Source organism: Sinocyclocheilus grahami, unplaced genomic scaffold, assembly GCF_001515645.1.
Source record: "Sinocyclocheilus grahami isolate Dianchi unplaced genomic scaffold, SAMN03320097.WGS_v1.1 scaffold648.1, whole genome shotgun sequence".
Taxonomy (NCBI): domain Eukaryota; kingdom Metazoa; phylum Chordata; class Actinopteri; order Cypriniformes; family Cyprinidae; genus Sinocyclocheilus; species Sinocyclocheilus grahami.
The window spans coordinates 31,587-49,174 of record NW_015505827.1 but is presented as its reverse complement, the minus strand read 5'-3'; the positions used below and the strand labels follow the sequence as shown (position 1 = coordinate 49,174).

At 38.0% G+C, this 17,588-nt stretch overlaps 1 pseudogene; it reads left to right on the top strand.

Annotated features, from left to right (window-relative positions):
- Positions 1–17,588, top strand: part of LOC107558529 (retinal-specific ATP-binding cassette transporter-like) — a 29,183-nt pseudogene that overhangs the window by 3,909 nt on the left and 7,686 nt on the right.

Genomic DNA, 17,588 nt, shown 5'->3' with positions numbered 1-17,588 from the left:
TGAAGGAGAAATATATAAATATGAAATGATATGAAATATATACTGCATATACACTACCATTCAATGTTTGGAATCTAAAGGTTTTATGTTTGGAAAGAGGGCTTACCAAGGCTGCATTCATTTAATCAAAAATACAGTAAAAAGAGTAATATTGTGAAATATCATTACAATTTAAAACAACTGTTTTCTATTTTAAGACATTTATAAATACAGAGTTCTGGCATGAAACTCTAGATGGTCCGATAGGTCTAACTCAATCTGACCAATGACATCATTATCACATGACACAGCTTATTGGTTCTCTCCTGTATCGGTAGCCAATGAGCTCACTGCTCAACATTCAAATATATGACTAGTGTTTGCTGTAGCAGTTGCAGCTTGCTTCAGAAACCCTCCACCTTCCCCAGCTCCACCTGTATAGATCTGCTACGAGGTGATTCATGTATGCTATATGGGGGTTATTTCATGTATGTTATTTTTGCAGCAGCAATATTTCTTACATGCTCACAGCAGCATGTTGTGGATGTATTGGTAGTAGCAAGTCTCGGTACTTGCTCTGCCGCAGCAGCTGCGTAGCAGATCTATTCTGCCAAGACCAAATACATTAACATTGTCATGTACATTACCATGCCAATCCCTCCGAGAGTTACAGAAATGTAATTTATTCCTGTGATATAAAGCTTTCAGCATCATTACTCTAATTCTTCATCTCACATGATCTTTAAGAAATCATTCTAATATGATTTGGTGCTCAATAATCATTTCTTATTATTTTCAATATTGAGACAGTTGGTCTCAGTAATTTTTACAGTTGTGTGAGTAATTTTTTTTATGGAAACCATGACATTTTCAGGATTCTTTGATAAATAGAAAGTGAATAGAAAGCATTTATTTGAAATAGAAATCTTTTGTAATATTAGAAATATTACTGATATTAGAGATATTACTGCCACTTTTGATAAATTGAATGTGTCCTTGCTGAATAAAATGATGCCAAATTTATAATTTTGTTCTTATTCAAATTATGTATTACATACATATATTTAAAATTATATGTGACATCTCCTGTATATATTACACACATACAGATGGTGGATAATTTAAAAGCATATGGATTATGTAAATATGTCATACTGTATACGCAGCGGATATTAAATTGTCTAATGGTAGAAGGCAGCAACCCCTCAGAAGTGTTTTTTTTTTTTTGTGATTTACGGCTAAAGGTGCTTCAGGATGTCTTGGGATATTAATAATTTCCTCCAATTTTGTTGCCATCCTCTTTTGTGCCCCTTCCTTGAGTTGAAATGCTATTCCAAGGGGAACTTGGTGGTATTCTTTTAAAGATGTTTGATTTAAGATTGAGCACAGGTTTGCGTCTGGCTCACTAACTGCATTTGTGTGTTTGTTGTTTTGATTTTAAATCTGTGTGCCTATTTTATACTAAGTGAGGCAAATTTGCACATTTTCAAACCTGCTGGTAAAACATAATAGCAATAGCAAATACTTAAACTAATAACAAAACATACTTACAGTCGCTGACTTAGAAGCTCCAGATTGTCATAGCAAAGTCGGAATTGACCCCTTTTTTTGATTTTTTTTTTAAGAAATAGCCTTTGTGCACAGCCAGCCGTGTACTCTTCTAGGTTAAAAAAACTGTCATCCATAAAATGCATTGCACAAATTCGAACATCTGGGTTGTGCTGTTCAGTTGTAAATAAATCTTAACCAATGATTCCTAATTGCATCTACTTCCGGAAGGCCAAATAAAGTGCTTTTGCTTTCGCACTGAAACACAGCGTCTCCCTGACATGGCTGCATCAACACGACTGCTGTTCCTGAAACCACGCCTTCTTTCTTTGCGTGCACATTTGGGTGGCATTATGCTAATATTTCCACATAGTGACGTAGACATGTGGGAGCGTGTTAGAACGAACCGTTTTAGGTAGGCGTGGCTGACTCTTAACTTTTATAAAGAATATCTCTTGGGATTTGAGACTTTAGTCTTTGCAACTTTACAGATCTTCTTTATGCACCAAGAGCTTGTAACACTCCAAAGAGAAAGGGAAACTTGAAATCGTATCATATGACCCCTTTAACATTTTATTATTCAAAATTCTGTATTTGTAAGTGAAACTGAAAACCGGAAGACTGACGATTAATTAGAGCATTTTATTATTCTAAATTCAGTCATTTGTAAATGAAACTGCAAACAGGAAGATTGATGATTGCAAAAGTAAGTGCTCATTTTTGTGCTTCCTGTTTGATGAAAGCTCCTGAATTTTTGTAGAGTTAGTAACAAAATCCCACACACCCTTCCTGGTTGTTCCTGGTATTTTTTGGTCTCAGAATGAGCGTGGGGAGAGGACAAAGGGGTGTTAGCCTGAGTCACCCGATCGGTGTTAGTGGAGCGAACTGACTTGGCCTATTTCAGTAATGAGATTACAGTCAACACATTTCTGCTGGACTAAACCCTGTGAGAGCTTTAAAGAATAATGCAGAGAGTCTGTACCCTTGGTCGCCGTGATTTAGCCAAGTAAGACATGTTCCTGGATCAACCCTTCCCCCTCAGAACAGATATTTACGTGAATACATTAATGCGGATTCATTTGGTTTACTCTTTTATCCAAAGCTTCTGTGTTGTTAGCAGTACAATGACTGTTTTTTTTATGTCATATGCAAACACTGGTGGCTGGAACAATATAAAACATGTTACAGGTCAGTTCTTTAGTATTACAGAAAAAAAAGTCTGATAGGAAGGATGTCTCATATTTGGGTTGCTTCTGTGACACCCACACGCCATTTCCTGAACTTGGTCCATCCTGATCCATTGTAAAGTAGCTGGGCTGCCCCTGGAAGAAATATTATTTCTGGAAGTGTTACATCTCGGAAGACAGGATGTGAGCAACATGCATTTCCCAAACCCTGCTTTTGCATTGATTTGGACACAGTTTAAAATGTTAATAAAATTTAATATGTGACATTTATTTTATACATATATTTTAGACATAGATGTAACTGAAACAGTAGCCTTTTCTTGAGAATTTTCTTGTTTTCTTGGCTTGAAAAAGCCAACATACTGAAATCCTATTTAAACTACTTAGACTTTCATTGAGGGGGTGAAAACTTTTATGCAATAAGACTTGTGGTGTATTTAAGCTGTCTATTGCTATAGCGAAGCTTAACAACTCCCTACTGAAAAAACAGCCTAAGCTGATCATGCTAGAATCATGTTAGCAACATGCTAGTTATTTTTTATTGTTGTATTTATTGTTCAGTTACTATTTATTTATTATTTCTTGTATTCACTTGCTTGCAAAAATCTGACTGAAGTGAATTTTGTAACTTAACCCTGTAAATTCTGACATATTAAATAATAGTAAAAAAGAAAACTCTTCCATCAACTATTATATTTATTTAATGGAATAGTTTTTTTTTAAATTTACACAATTAAACACAATTAGACTGTTACAGCGTATGTAAATAAATATTCCGTAACAGCCTGATGTAACATATTTGATATTTATTTATTTTAACATTTTTTTTAAACGACACATACATAATCAAGTAAACCTAAGTTGCTCAGTCCACTAAGTGCTCATCTTGAAATGTTAAGTTTCCTCTATAATAATCAATAAAAAAAATAAAAAAGAGGGACATTTTTCATACTTAAATACTAAAATATGATATTGATACTGAAAATATTGATACTAAAAGCCTTTTATTTGCAAAAACTTTTTTTTACTTGTGGTTGACTGACAAAACATTGGAAACAATGATAGTTTTTCTTTCCAAAAAAATCCTAAACACTTGCTGGCAATGTGATTAGGACGGTTAATGTCTTGAATGTACTGTACGTCTATCCGTCTATGCCATCAACCTTGACTAATATAGATGGTCTCATTTCCTTCTATCCTTTCATTCCCAGCTTCCTCTGGTTCTTGATAACTACTCCAATGGACTCGACCTGCACTTCTGGGCCCGACTTCCGCCTGCCGTGTCTGAGAAGCTGAAAGCGGTACGTATGAGGCCCTCTAAAAGTTCAGCTGTATTTTTAGCGATCAGGAAATCACGGTTTCCTCCACCTGGCTTTTTATGCAAACATACGGATATGAAGATATCATTCCTGTGTCTGCGGAAACCTAATTCCAGCTGCTTCTCAGTCCGATTGTCACTCCTCATATGTGGTTAGTTCACCGGTGAGGGCATTTTGTACCCTGCTGAAACACGAGGAAACGCCTCACAGACAGTACAGTAGACGTCAATGTGTGATGGTTAAATGGTGTCAGTGTGCTTGCAGCTCTACAGTGAGGGACTTCCTGTCGGTGTGGCTGGTCTTTTGTCTGTCGCCCGGCTGAGAAGGACCTCGACACCAGTTACTCATTTTCCGAATTCCTTTTCAATCATGTTCTCCGTGCCGTGGGCCAGATGTGTTGAGACCAATGTGATGAAAAAACTCTAGGAACTTACACAGTCTCCTGTGTTTCCGAAAATATTCCTTTTTATTAACTTGTGTGGAAACAAATATGCATTTTGCAGAACTTGCTGGCTTTTGTTTGAAGGAGTTTGTATGAATCAATAGATCTGATGATCTCTAGACGCTGTTTTCTCTCTCTCTCTGAACCTGCTGTTGTATCATGGACCCCAGAGGCTCAGATTATCTGTCCTGTATCTGTAGGCTTGGATGTGTTTTAGTTTAGAGGATAATGTACTTTCCCACCCAGAGGGATTTTAGGTTGATGCCAAAAGGTTTGGTTTGCTTTTTGACTCCATGACAGATTTGAAATTCATACTTCTTACCAGGGGCATTTCTAGCCTTTCATCAGGATTGGAGCAATAAAGTGTGCCCAAATTTTGACACTCTTTTTTTAATTTTTTTATATTGTTTTGGATATAAATGGATATAAATCATCTTTACCTGCAGTACAGAGACGTTCACATGCTGACTGTGCAATAAAGAGCTGTTTTGTCATTGACAAATAATAGAACATATTTGTAAGTTTTGTTTTCTGGATTGTATAGGTAAATATAAACCTCATCCAGCGCTCTTTTAGTTTTCTGCCTTATCTGTTATAAAATATCCTGTTATTATTTCAGTGAACTGTTGCAAATGATGCAGTGTGTGAGTGAACTGTCCTAATGAATCAAACTGAATTGTGAACAATTTCACAATTTCCTGTTTGTCCAATTAGATCAAAAGAGTGATTCATTCGTGAATCTGGCTTCACTGGTCTTCACTAAACAGCTGATAGAAATGATTTTATTGCTGAAATATGATCAGAAATGTTGTCAGAAGAAAAAAAAAAAGATTTTCAGTTTATTATACAAGAATTTTCTTGATGCCTTTGTTGTAAGCTGTACAGATTGCTGCAATTTTGGTAACAACTACTTTATAAATGTTTTAGTACAACAGCTGAGTTATTTGTTATTGTTCTATAAGTTGAAAGTAATTGTATCTACAGGGGCCCAGTATACAGTATATGAATGTCATTGCATTGGATGTAAAATATCCAAACCAGTGTCTGCAACTTTACTTTTCGGAACTGTTAAAAAAAAAGACTTTTAACTGGTCCTGTATGGACCATCAAGTGTAACCTTGCTCATTTTGTGGACTGAATGAATTAACATGGTACAAAAAAAGACAGAATTTCATGAAAAAATTCAATTTTTTGTTCATTTCATACAGAAAGACAGTGACATTTGCATTTCAGTTTTTGCACACAATTCTCAATCAAAAATGATTTTGTGCACAAAATTCCCTTGATTTCGCATACACAAAGGTGAATGTACTTATGAAAAGTACACTTAAAAAACAGGAACCCTTTTGAAGATGTGCACTAATATGCATGTCACATTATGTAGAAGACATGCATATTTAATTGGCAGAATGTTAATTTTAACATGTATACAGAAAACATTTTAAGGACAACACTGCAATTTGGGGGCCACAAAATGCCATTCAAAAATGAAATGCATAGACCCAAGGCCATTTTTATTGAATGTATTAACTACGGACATGTTCTCCATGTTCCAATTTTGACAACCATTCAATTATCATAATTTTAAATAGTGTATCTAATTTTGTGCCGAACATTATTGTGAAATTCGACCTTGTGCTTCAAAACAGAAATAAAACATTGTGAAGTAATGCAACGACTTTCATGCATTAAATGTGACTAAAGCATTTGAATAATTTTTGGGGCCACAATATTCTGAAAACTCATGTTGAAATCATGTTTTTAGAAAATTATAGACATTTATTAAATTTTTCTCAACAGCTGTTTGAAAGACCTAGCTCTCAAGACCTGTTGCAAATAGTTTCTCCACTGCTTCAGTCCCATGATTCCCCATCTTTCAGCCAACTCATGGCCGCCACCTCCAGCTTATTCTGTGGCTACACGGAAGGGGCCTTTTCCAGGGTCACCTCCTTCAACTGGTACGAGGATAACAACTACAAAGCCTTTTTGGCCATCAACAGCACACGGGGAGAGGGGAAGTACAACTATGATCACACGGCCAGTGAGTACCGTACTGTACACTTCAGACTGATGAAGAGGAAAAGCGGAGAAGAGAATGTTCTCATGTTTCTCATAACTCCATATCACTTTTAGCTCCTTTCTGTAATGACCTCATGAAGGATTTGGAGTCCAATCCGGTCACAAGGATTGTGTGGAGTTCAGTCAAGCCTTTCCTGATGGGCAAAATCCTGTACGCTCCCGATTCCCCTGCTGTCAGACTGATCATTAAAAAACGTAAGAGAAAAAGCTCTTCTTTGACTACACGCACACCTGGAATAACAGCAGATGAGTGCATTAATGCAATGGCTAATCTCGCTCTGGGCCTGTCAGATAAATCAGCACATTGCTGCAGACATGTCAGCGGGTTAGCCAGAGGAGAAATGACGCAGGTCTAACGGGTTCCCATAGAGGCTACGTATGTTTTAGGAGCACTTCAGAACATATGACCCTGCTGACTGGCTTTTGCTCCCTTCAACTCTTATGTAAGCAGGACTGCAGGTTTTTCGGCTGGGTGCTTTGTAAATGAGCTTCCTCTATTAACACTAATAGTGAACCCTTAGCATTCCTGTTGCTCAAAAATTTGAGACTAGTTTTAGCAACACCAAGGTGCAAGCAGCTGATCAACTATACCTTAAATGCCATGCAAATCGCTTTGGATAAGTAGTCGCTTTTATGTATTAGGCATCTGAAAGTCTAATGTACATACATTTACGGCCCGTTTGCATTTTGATTTTGAAATTTTCATATGCTCACCAAGGCTGCATTTATTTGATCAAAAATACAGAAAATATTGTTATTGTCACGCTTTGCTTACGGGAGGAACGAGGAGATGTGGAGATTTCACAAAACGAGAGTCTTTAATAATTCAACAGGGAGACACAGAGAACAAGGAAGACATACAAGACCCGACAAGGAAACATGAGGCAGACTACACATTTATACTAAACTTAACGAGGGACAGACAGGTGCGTGGAATCAACTAATAATGAGACAACAAGAACAGGAACATGACCAAATAAGGGAACACTGAAACAGAAACCGGAGCAAAACAGGTCCATAATCCTGACAGTTATTTTGAGAGATATTATTACAATTTAAAAGAACTGTTTTCTTATTCCTGAACTTATTTCTGTGATGGCAAAGATGAATTTTCAGTCTTCAATGTCACATGACCTTTCAGAAATCATTATATTATTGTGATTTGGAGCTCAGTTATTATCAATAATTACTAGTGTTCAGTTATAATAATGTGCCTTATTATTATTTTGTTGTAAATGGTTTTTGGTGCTTAATATTTTTGTAGAAACTGTGATACTTTTCAGGATTCTTTGGTGAATATAAAACAGAACAGCATTTTAAAACAGATTTTTTTTGTAACATAAACAAAAAAAATATCTAAATATAATTGCTGTCACTTTTGATCAGTTTAATGTGTTCTTGTTGAATTAAAGTATATATATATACACTTACAGGGTTGGTCAGACTTGAGCAATTCTAGAAGCATTTTGATCAAGGACACAATGGTGTTGTGAATCAAATGTAAATGGGTTTGAGCCTACAACTTTTCACGTACTAGCTCAGATATTTTAACCACTAAGCCATACTGTTGTCTCTCTCATGTGAACTGCAGCTCTGTGTGAATCTTTCCCTTGTGCATCTTACAATTAGAAAAGTGGAAGCAAAAAAAAAACAGAGAGCGAAAGAGCGATAGAGAGTGAGAAGGAGCGTAAGGAGGGAGGTAAGGCCTTTGCCCCTGGGAGGGAGCTCCGGTGTGGACATGCTTGCCCTGGGCAATGGGCCATGGCTGTGGTCCCATCAGATCAGCTGTAGAGGGCTTCAGTTTCTCTGTTTATGCAGAAGGGCTTTCAGTGGGACTGTGTAAACTGCTTCTGGTGGGAATTCAGTCATTCTGTGGTCAAACTCAAAGCAGTTGCCACCACCTGAGTATTGTTCTGTCTTTATTGTTACTGTGCCATTGAATGCTTAACAAACAGATTATTTAATTTGCTCTTACCTACTTTTTTTGAATGCATCTGAACTTTGTAAGTTTGTGTATTTGTGTGTGTTTATCCAGGCAAACACCACCTTTGAGGAGTTAGAAAGACTTAGGAAAATGGGTCGGGCCTGGGAGGAGTTGGGCCCACAGGTGTGGCGCTTCTTTCAAGATGGTGTACAGATGAACATGCTTCGGGTATACACTGTCTCTTAAACTTTCTTTGAAAAGACGGCACCAATACATGAGATTTTTTCATTTTTAGCGCAATATTTCATGCAAAGTTTCATTCAGTTCCATAATATTGTGCTTTATATTTCAGGACTCCATCAGAAATCCCACAGTGATGGATTACATCAACAAAGGCCTCAAAGACACTCCATTCACTGGCCACCACATCCTCAACTTCCTGTACAATGGCCCTGAGGAGGATCAAGACCAGGACATGCTTAACTTTGACTGGCGGAACATCTTTAACCTGACTGACCAAGTTATTCGCCTTATAAACCGATATGGAGAGGTATCACTCATGCATAAAAAAAGTATACATCTGCTTGTATTAGTTTGCAGTATACAGTATATAGTACATATCTGCAGTCAGCAGTATGCTTGCATTTTTTAGAACAATCATCAAGTCAGACTTTCCAAATTCACTTGTCATTTAGTCCTTCAAAAGAGACACAGATCTGCTCAGAATCTGTAAGGTGAAAAGCAAGCGGTCACTCTCAGCCGGCTCTGCCTCTCTGGTGTCAAGTAGAACAAAAAAAAGCGTTTGATTTTTCACTGAGAGTTTGCCAGTGTGGGAGAGCTCTTTAATGGTAGAGTTGAATGCTGAATGCCTTCAATACAAATCAGGGTGAGCTTAAGGCAGCCTGTGCCAGCGAGAGCAGGACCTCTGCTATCTAAACTGTGTGTCTTTAGTCTTTGTCTCTGTCTCAGCTAGCAGCTCTTGAGGAGTGACAGACAAACCCCACAAATGAGTCCAATTCGATACAGCTGTCAGTCTACTCGGCCTACACAAAGAGAAAGCACAGGCTGGTTTATGGCAGTGCATACCGGGTCTCCAAGGTCTCAAATTGACTCCCACCATCTTATGCCAAGCTCAAAACAAATTAACACCAAACAATTCAATTAAGTATTTTTGGACAGTAGTATTGTGCTGAATTCTGATGCAGATCTAAAACAGTAGAACGGCTTGATCTGAGTCAGTTTGACGGTCCAGCACTGAACTGTCAAGTAAACATGATCTTATTAGTAATTTTCCATTAGGTTCATCCAGGAATATTGAATTCATGGAGTTAATAGGTTGATTGTGTTTGTAACCAGTTATATATACAATCACTTATATGTCCCCTGTATTTACAGTGTCTAGTCCTGGACAAGTTCTCCGCCATTTCTGATGAGGACCAGCTGACCCATAGAGCGCTGGACCTTCTTGGAGAGAGCAAGTTTTGGGCAGGGCTCGTATTTGTTAACATGTACTCCTGGACCACCACGGTGCCCCCTCATGTTAAATTCAAGATTCGCATGGACATTGATGTTGTGGAGTGAACTAACAAGATCAAAGACAGGTCTGTATGTAACCAGTGCTGAGCCATTCCTTAGATCATGATTTTCCTTGCATTTATTTCACTGCATATCCTCTCCTATGATCAGATACTGGGATCCAGGGCCTAGGGCTGATCCCATGGATGATCTGCGGTATATATGGGGAGGGTTTGCCTACCTGCAGGACATGATAGAACATGGTATTATAAAGACCCACACAGGGAAGGAATGGCCTTTAGGAGTCTACCTGCAGCAAATGCCCTATCCCTGCTATGTGGATGATCTGTGAGTATCACACTCAGTATTTTTAACATTTATAGATAGGGATGCATAATACATCTGGACCATACTGGTATCTGACAGAATTTGAATATTGTTGCATCCATGTTTTATGCACATAAATTCGTTTTTTTTTTTAATGTTCAATCATTAGTCTTCTTTAATCAATAAACTGTCGTCTTCTCCTCATTGACGACACATGCTATAGCTTCATGCTCACCCTGAACCGCTGCTTTCCGATCTTCATGGTGTTGGCCTGGGTCTATTCTGTCTCTATGACAGTGAAGAGCATTGTGCTGGAGAAGGAGATGAGGTTGAAAGAGACTCTGAAGGCCATGGGTGTCACTAACCATGTGCTCTGGTGCACATGGTTTATCGACACCTTCTTCATGATGGCCTCCAGCACAGCCCTGCTTACTCTTAATTCGTTGGTAAGAGATGGTGTCCAAACCCCCCTAAAACCAGCAAGCAAGACCACCTAAGACCAGTAAAACAGTGTTTTTTTTCTTTTCTTTTTTCAGTAGAATAGTGGTTAAATAACAAAAGGTTGTTGGTTCCAGTTCTGGGTGGATCCATGGTGATCCATGAACTTTCACAGCTATGTCTTTTAAGAAAAATGGGTGTTCTCCCTGTAAAATGTTATTTTAAGTTGCTCTCAACTACAGTGTGAGCAAAACTGACAAGTTACAAGATTTTCTATTTTCAGATTACTATACTGACCTCTTTTGGCGACAATCATAAATGACATGTGACGATGTACTAGTTTAGACATTTCTATTTCAAATGAATGCTGTTCTTTTTAACTTTCCATTCATCAAAGAATCTTGAAAAAAAAAAAATATTAGGCAACCCAGCTGTTTTCGACATTGATAATAACAAGAAATTTGTCTTGAGCAGTAAATCAGCATATTAGAATGACATATGAAGGATCATGTGACACTTAAGACTGGAAAATTCAGATTTGCCATGCAAGAAAAACTAGAGCATTTCATCAGGACAAACTTTGAAGTTGGCTTAACAAAGCTATGAAAATGAACCATGGTTTTATTGCAGTAAAAGTGTAGTAACCATGTTTTTTTTTGGCGTTTTGTTTACCATAACCACAGTTTTACTACTACCATGGTTAAACTATGTTTAGTGTAGCAAAACCATGGTTAATTTGTGGTTACCATGGTTTAACTATAGTAATCATGTTTTTTTGTTTTATTTGTGGTAAAACCATGGTTAATTTTCGTAAGGGTTTATCTGAAAGTTTAAAGTTTGATGATTACATAGCTGGAGTAAGAAAAAAAACATCCGGCGACATGTTTCTAGTATTGTTTTAATATGTGGCTAACATGCTTTAGCATGTTGCTAACATGTTTTAAACATGTCTTGAGATAATGTTAGCAAACTTTCGCATGTTTCAGCTCATTGATAACTTTTAGCAGATTGCTAGCTTGTTTTAACACAATGCTAACATGTTTTATTACAATGCTAGTATGTTTTAGCATGTTTTATTATGTTTCTTGAAAGTTTAAGCTTAACAGGACAAGCTAATGTTTGAAATTTGGTTTCAAAACCAGCAGAAGAGTAATCTCACATAGTAGATCGGTATGCGGCTTTGTCAATAAGCCAATATAGTTACATTTTAAAATACATGTAAAGAATATAAAAGAACATCTTTGTTTTCTCACAGGGACGAAAAGTGCTGAACTGCAGCAATCCCATCATCCTCTTCCTATTCCTGCTCACCTTCACCACAGCAACCATCATGCAGTGCTTCCTCATGAGTGTGTTTTTCAACAAGGCTAACCTGGCAGCAGCCTGTAGTGGAATCATTTACTTCACCCTGTACCTGCCGCACATAGTCTGCTTTGCTTGGCAGGACCGCATCACCAAGGATATGAAAATCATGGCGGTAGGTCACATGATAACACTTCCCTGTACAATCTGAACAAATGATATACAAAACTTCTTATAAAGGTTATAAATTTGATAATGCAATACACTTTCATTAAGAAAACTCCAACTTATATGTGATTTTCTGCATCTAAAATTGTTTATTGTGCATCTGAGTTTGATGTCCCAGGTGGCTTTTGGCTTTGGGACGGAGTACCTGTCCCGTAACGAGGAGCAAGGTCTCGGTCTGCAGTGGGATAACATTCAAACCAGCCTTTTGGAGGGCGACGAGTTTTCCTTTCTCATCTCAATAATTATGATGGTATTGGATACGGTCCTTTATGGCGTTCTCGCATGGTACCTCGATAATGTCTTCCCAGGTAAACTACTGTATATTTAAGTTTATTTGATAATAAAAATACAGTGGATCGTAATGACATAACTTGTGTCAACAGGCCAGTATGTTATTGGTCGGCCTTTTTACTTTCCAATCCAGCCTTCTTATTGGTTAAACCGACCTGAGCCTCTAAAACAAGGTGAGTGAATTTTTGGCTTATTATAAGTGATGGCATCAACTCTTATTGATTGACTAATCTTTCTTTACACAGTTCCTGGAAAGCCAGCAGTGGAGAAACCTGCTTTTGATAATCTGTGGAATCACACTGATGACCAGGCCAAAAACCACACAGCACCAGAAAAACGTCCGGAGCCGCCAGGGTCCTGCAAACATAAAGACATAAGGGAGAAACTAGAGAAAGGGAAAGAACTAAAGAGGGTTGACAAAAAAGAGACGACCAACAAGAGCATGAGCACAGACTCATCAGGTGTGTTGTAAATGCTACTGAGAAAAACACAATTTAAACCAGCCTATGGTGGTTTGCTGGTCTTATCTTGTTCCTCAGGCATTGTCTGCCTAGTTTGGTGAAGTCTAGGTCAGCTAATCCATAAAAACTAACCAGCTGAACACCAGCTGGTTCTGATGGTTATTGCTGTTGTTGTAGATTATTGCTGCTGTTGCTGCTGCTGCAAAGAAAGTACAGGAACTGGCTACTGCCAAAACATATTGCGATACAAGGTTGTGAATATTTAAGACATACTGATGCTGCACAAATAGCATATACTGTATATTAACCCGTAGCAGATCTATACAGGTGGAGCTGGGGAAGGTGGAGGCTTTCAGAGGAACTCTGAAAGTGCGCTGTGAACTGCTCTAGTGAATGCTAACCAGCCATTTAAATGTAAAGCAGTAAGTTATTTGGCTGCGTATGCAACATGAACCAATCAGCTTGTGCCAAGTAGTTTAATGCTGTGAATATCATCAATTTGCGTCGCCATCTAGAGTTTCATGACAGAACTTGGCATTTTAGTCAGTCTGGGAGACCATTTTAAATGAACAAACCAGCTGGTTTTTGCAGTTTGTTTCAGAGTGGAACTACTAAATGAAGTCAGGTTTACCACTTTTATTTACAATATATATTGCTTTATAAAAGGCTAATTGTTTCAAAGCAACTTCACAGTAATAAACAAGAAATTAACAGAATCAGTGATGCAAACATCATCGAATAAAAAGCTAATCTAAATTCTGCTGTTAAGCAGCTTATTCAGTTAAAGTCAGTTCAGTTTTAATTCAACTCTGTTCAATAACCAGCAAAATTCATAAAATTTGATTCAAATATTAATCAGCTCTACAAAAGTCAATAGCATCATTATTCAGCTCAGTTTTGTTCAAGTTTTGTTCTCATCTGATAGTGTCAGTGTCAAATCGCTAACATTACTAAGCAAACCAAAGGCGACAGTGGCAAGGAACCAAATCTCCATCAGGTGACAGAAATGGAGAAAAAACACCTTTGGAGAAATCAGGCTCAATTACTTTACTTGTAAATTCAGATATATTGTGGTTGAAGTTTGTTTGTTTATTTCCTTCTTAACGCCATTCAAGCTTCACAAGTCGATCCATACACAAGTCTTGTCTTTAAACAAGTCCGGGGACAATTTAGAGTCTTCAATTATCCTAACCCGCAAGTCTTTGGGTTGTGGGTGAAGTAGGTGAATATTTCTTTTAAAATGGCAGTGATCCACTGGGCTTTATTATCTATCAGGGGAAACCTTTAATTCTACAGCATTTTGTAAAGGAACATATTACAACAAACAGGAAGGTGGTGCTTCTCTTCTTACTCCTGGAAAGGATCCCATCAGATGTATTCAAAGAGCTAACCAGGCTTATCTGCTTGACTAGAGCGCAGGCATCCAGCAGGCTTCTTGGCTTTGAACTGATGGAGCCCCATGGGAGTAATTACTGCAGTCTTAGTTTCGCTGGCGTTATCCATCAGCACTTGCCAGTGCTCTGTCTTAAGTTCAAGCGCTCTGTATAAGGTGGCGCCAGGCATGTGTGCTCAAGCACATGTACACTAGTATAATCACACATGATGCACAAACACACCTCTGTCTGTGCACTTTGTGGGAAGCCGGTGGCCTTGTGTCTGTTTGCATGGCTGGCAGGTTGGAATGCTGGTTTCTGTTTGTCTTATTGCCGGTTAATGGATATTAGAGACGTTAGAGATGTTTATTCCATCACTGTGGCAATGACATTCCTTTCACCTCACGACTCAAGGTGTAAACACACCATTTCCTAACAATTTACCATGGTTTTAAACAAAATAATCATTACTTCAGGTAAACCACCTGACATTATTGGATTTCATAGGGATCTCAGATGTTTCTCAACATTCTGTATCATAACTTTCCTATTTCTGATTCTTGCCTCCAGGGAGGCTCTTTTTCGAGCCTGAGCCATCAGGTTTGGTGGTTGGAGTTTGTGTGGAGAACCTATATAAGATGTTCAGCGGCAACTCTAGATCTGCTGTGGATGGTCTGAGTATCACCTTCTACGAGGGTCAGATCACTGCTTTCCCTGGCCACAACAGTGCAGGAAAAACCACTACCATGTATGTATCCAAACCCCAGTGAAATGGATATTTGTTTGTCTATGGGAATGTTATACATAGAAGTTTTCTCCTCTTTCCCACAGGTCTATTCTCACTGGCATGTTCCCTCCCACCTCTGGCACAGCGTATATTTATGGGAAAGACATCCGAACTGATATGGATGCCATTCGTAAATCTCTGGGAATGTGCCCCCAACACAACATCATCTTTCACCAGTTCGTAAACCCCTCATGTGGTTCACATTGAAGGATGTTGATTCACCTGCTAAAATAATATCTGTCAGAATGCTGATTTGTTTTGATCTTCCTTTCTTCTGCAGTATGACGGTAGCAGAGCACATTTTGTTTTACTCTCTGCTGAAGGGTCGGCCATTACCAGAGACCCAGCTAGAGGTGGAAAATATGCTGGAAGATCTTGGTCTCCCTCACAAGAGGAACGAGGAGGCACAAAACCTGTCAGGTTACATCATACATACCTCTTTAACAATCCTCAATTCTGTTTATTCTGCCAAACTTTTCAGTAAAAAGACTGAATCTACAGAGATTTGTGAGAAATGACAAGTGGATATTGTCTTCCTATGTAGGTGGTATGCAGAGGAAGCTTTCCGTTGCCATGGCTTTTGTTGGTGGTGCTAAAGTGGTGTTTCTGGATGAACCCACATCAGGAGTGGATCCGTATTCCAGATGCTCCATCTGGGACCTTCTGCTGAAATACCGCGCTGGTACACACAACTGAAAAATGTCATCCATGCATCCATCCATCCATTTTTTTATATTTAGTAGTTTTCATATATATAATTTGTATATATTAATATACATCCATATATCTGTCTAAAAAGTTACATTTGATTATTTCATGTAATATTTTATTTATTTTAAAATATATATTTTATTTTATATACATCTATATATAGTATGTCTAATAAATTGTATTTTATTGTATATATTTAGTAAATTTTATTTTATTTTATGTATTTATATATTTTTTTATTTTATATATTCTATATACATCCATATGTCTGTCTAATACATTTATTTTATAATTTTATTTTTAAATATTTTATATCTGTCTATCCATCCATGCATATGCAATATCTGTTTATTAAACTGACTTTTTTACATTTATCTCTACTCTAAGTAGAGTTGTAAAAGTGTGTGTATCTGTGTGTGTGTTATTCAGGTCGTACTGTAATCTTGTCCACACACCACATGGATGAAGCTGACCTGCTGAGTGACCGTGTGGCCATCATCTCTCAGGGTCATCGGTACTGCTGCGGCTCTCCTCTCTTCCTGAAGAACTGCCTGGGTGATGGTTTCTACCTCACTCTGGTGCAGCGCATTAAAGAACAGCCGTCCCATGTCAGAAAGGAGGTGAGACTTTTACCATCTATTACAAAGAGTATATAAAGTAGCTAGATTCACAAGGTTGCTCTGGTTCTTACAGGGTCAGTGTGACTGTACTGAGGACTGCTCTTGTAAATGCTCAGTCTGTACCAATTTTAAAGAGAGTTCTGTAGAGCAGCCCAGAATTACAGAAAGACAGATGGAAGGTAAAAACTTCATAGTGTATTTATATTAGATCAGTGTAATCAAACTGCAAATATCATAATTTAGGTTGTATCCCACTCTTTCAGGGGACATTGAAAGCATCACGGCCCTTGTTCACCATCATGTCCCGGAGGCCAGGCTTATAGAGGTTATAGGGCAGGAGCTGACCTTTCTACTGCCCACCCATGGCTTCAAGCATCGTTCTTACGCCAGCATGTTCAGAGAGCTGGAAGAGACACTGGCAGACATGGAGCTGAGCAGTTTTGGAGTGTCGGACACTTCACTGGAAGAGGTCACTATTTTAATATTTAAATATTTTTTATTTTATTTTTATTTTATAAAGCACCATCATCTTGCTTTGTACAACATGTAAAAAATAAGTTTAGTCTCTTTTGTGTCCTGTAGATATTTCTGAAAGTCACAGCTTTCTGGTTGAACCCCTTAGACATTAGAGTTCTGCAACAGAAATCTCTTGCGAGTCTCTATAGAGAGAACACAGTCAAAGTGAATATAGAAGAAGGTGATGACCAGCTTAGTCTGTCAGGCTTTTAATGCTTAATCCTAGCTAAAGCTGCCTGCTAAAACACAACACACATAGTTAAAGGACACAACAAAGAGATATTGTCGAAACATACCACTAGACAATAAATAATGCTAAATGCTAAATAGTGCATATGGTGCCAGTTAACCCTTTGATGAATGAAGTAATATATATGTTGGACAGATGTGTAACTCAAATTACATATTTTAAAGGTGCAATAAGCAATTTCTGAGAAATGCTTTTGATATTTGAAATCACCAAAACAAACACGCCCCCACCCAAAATAATCACACTCCTATCTTGCCTCCGCCCCCAAATTTCTGAACATGCTATTCAACA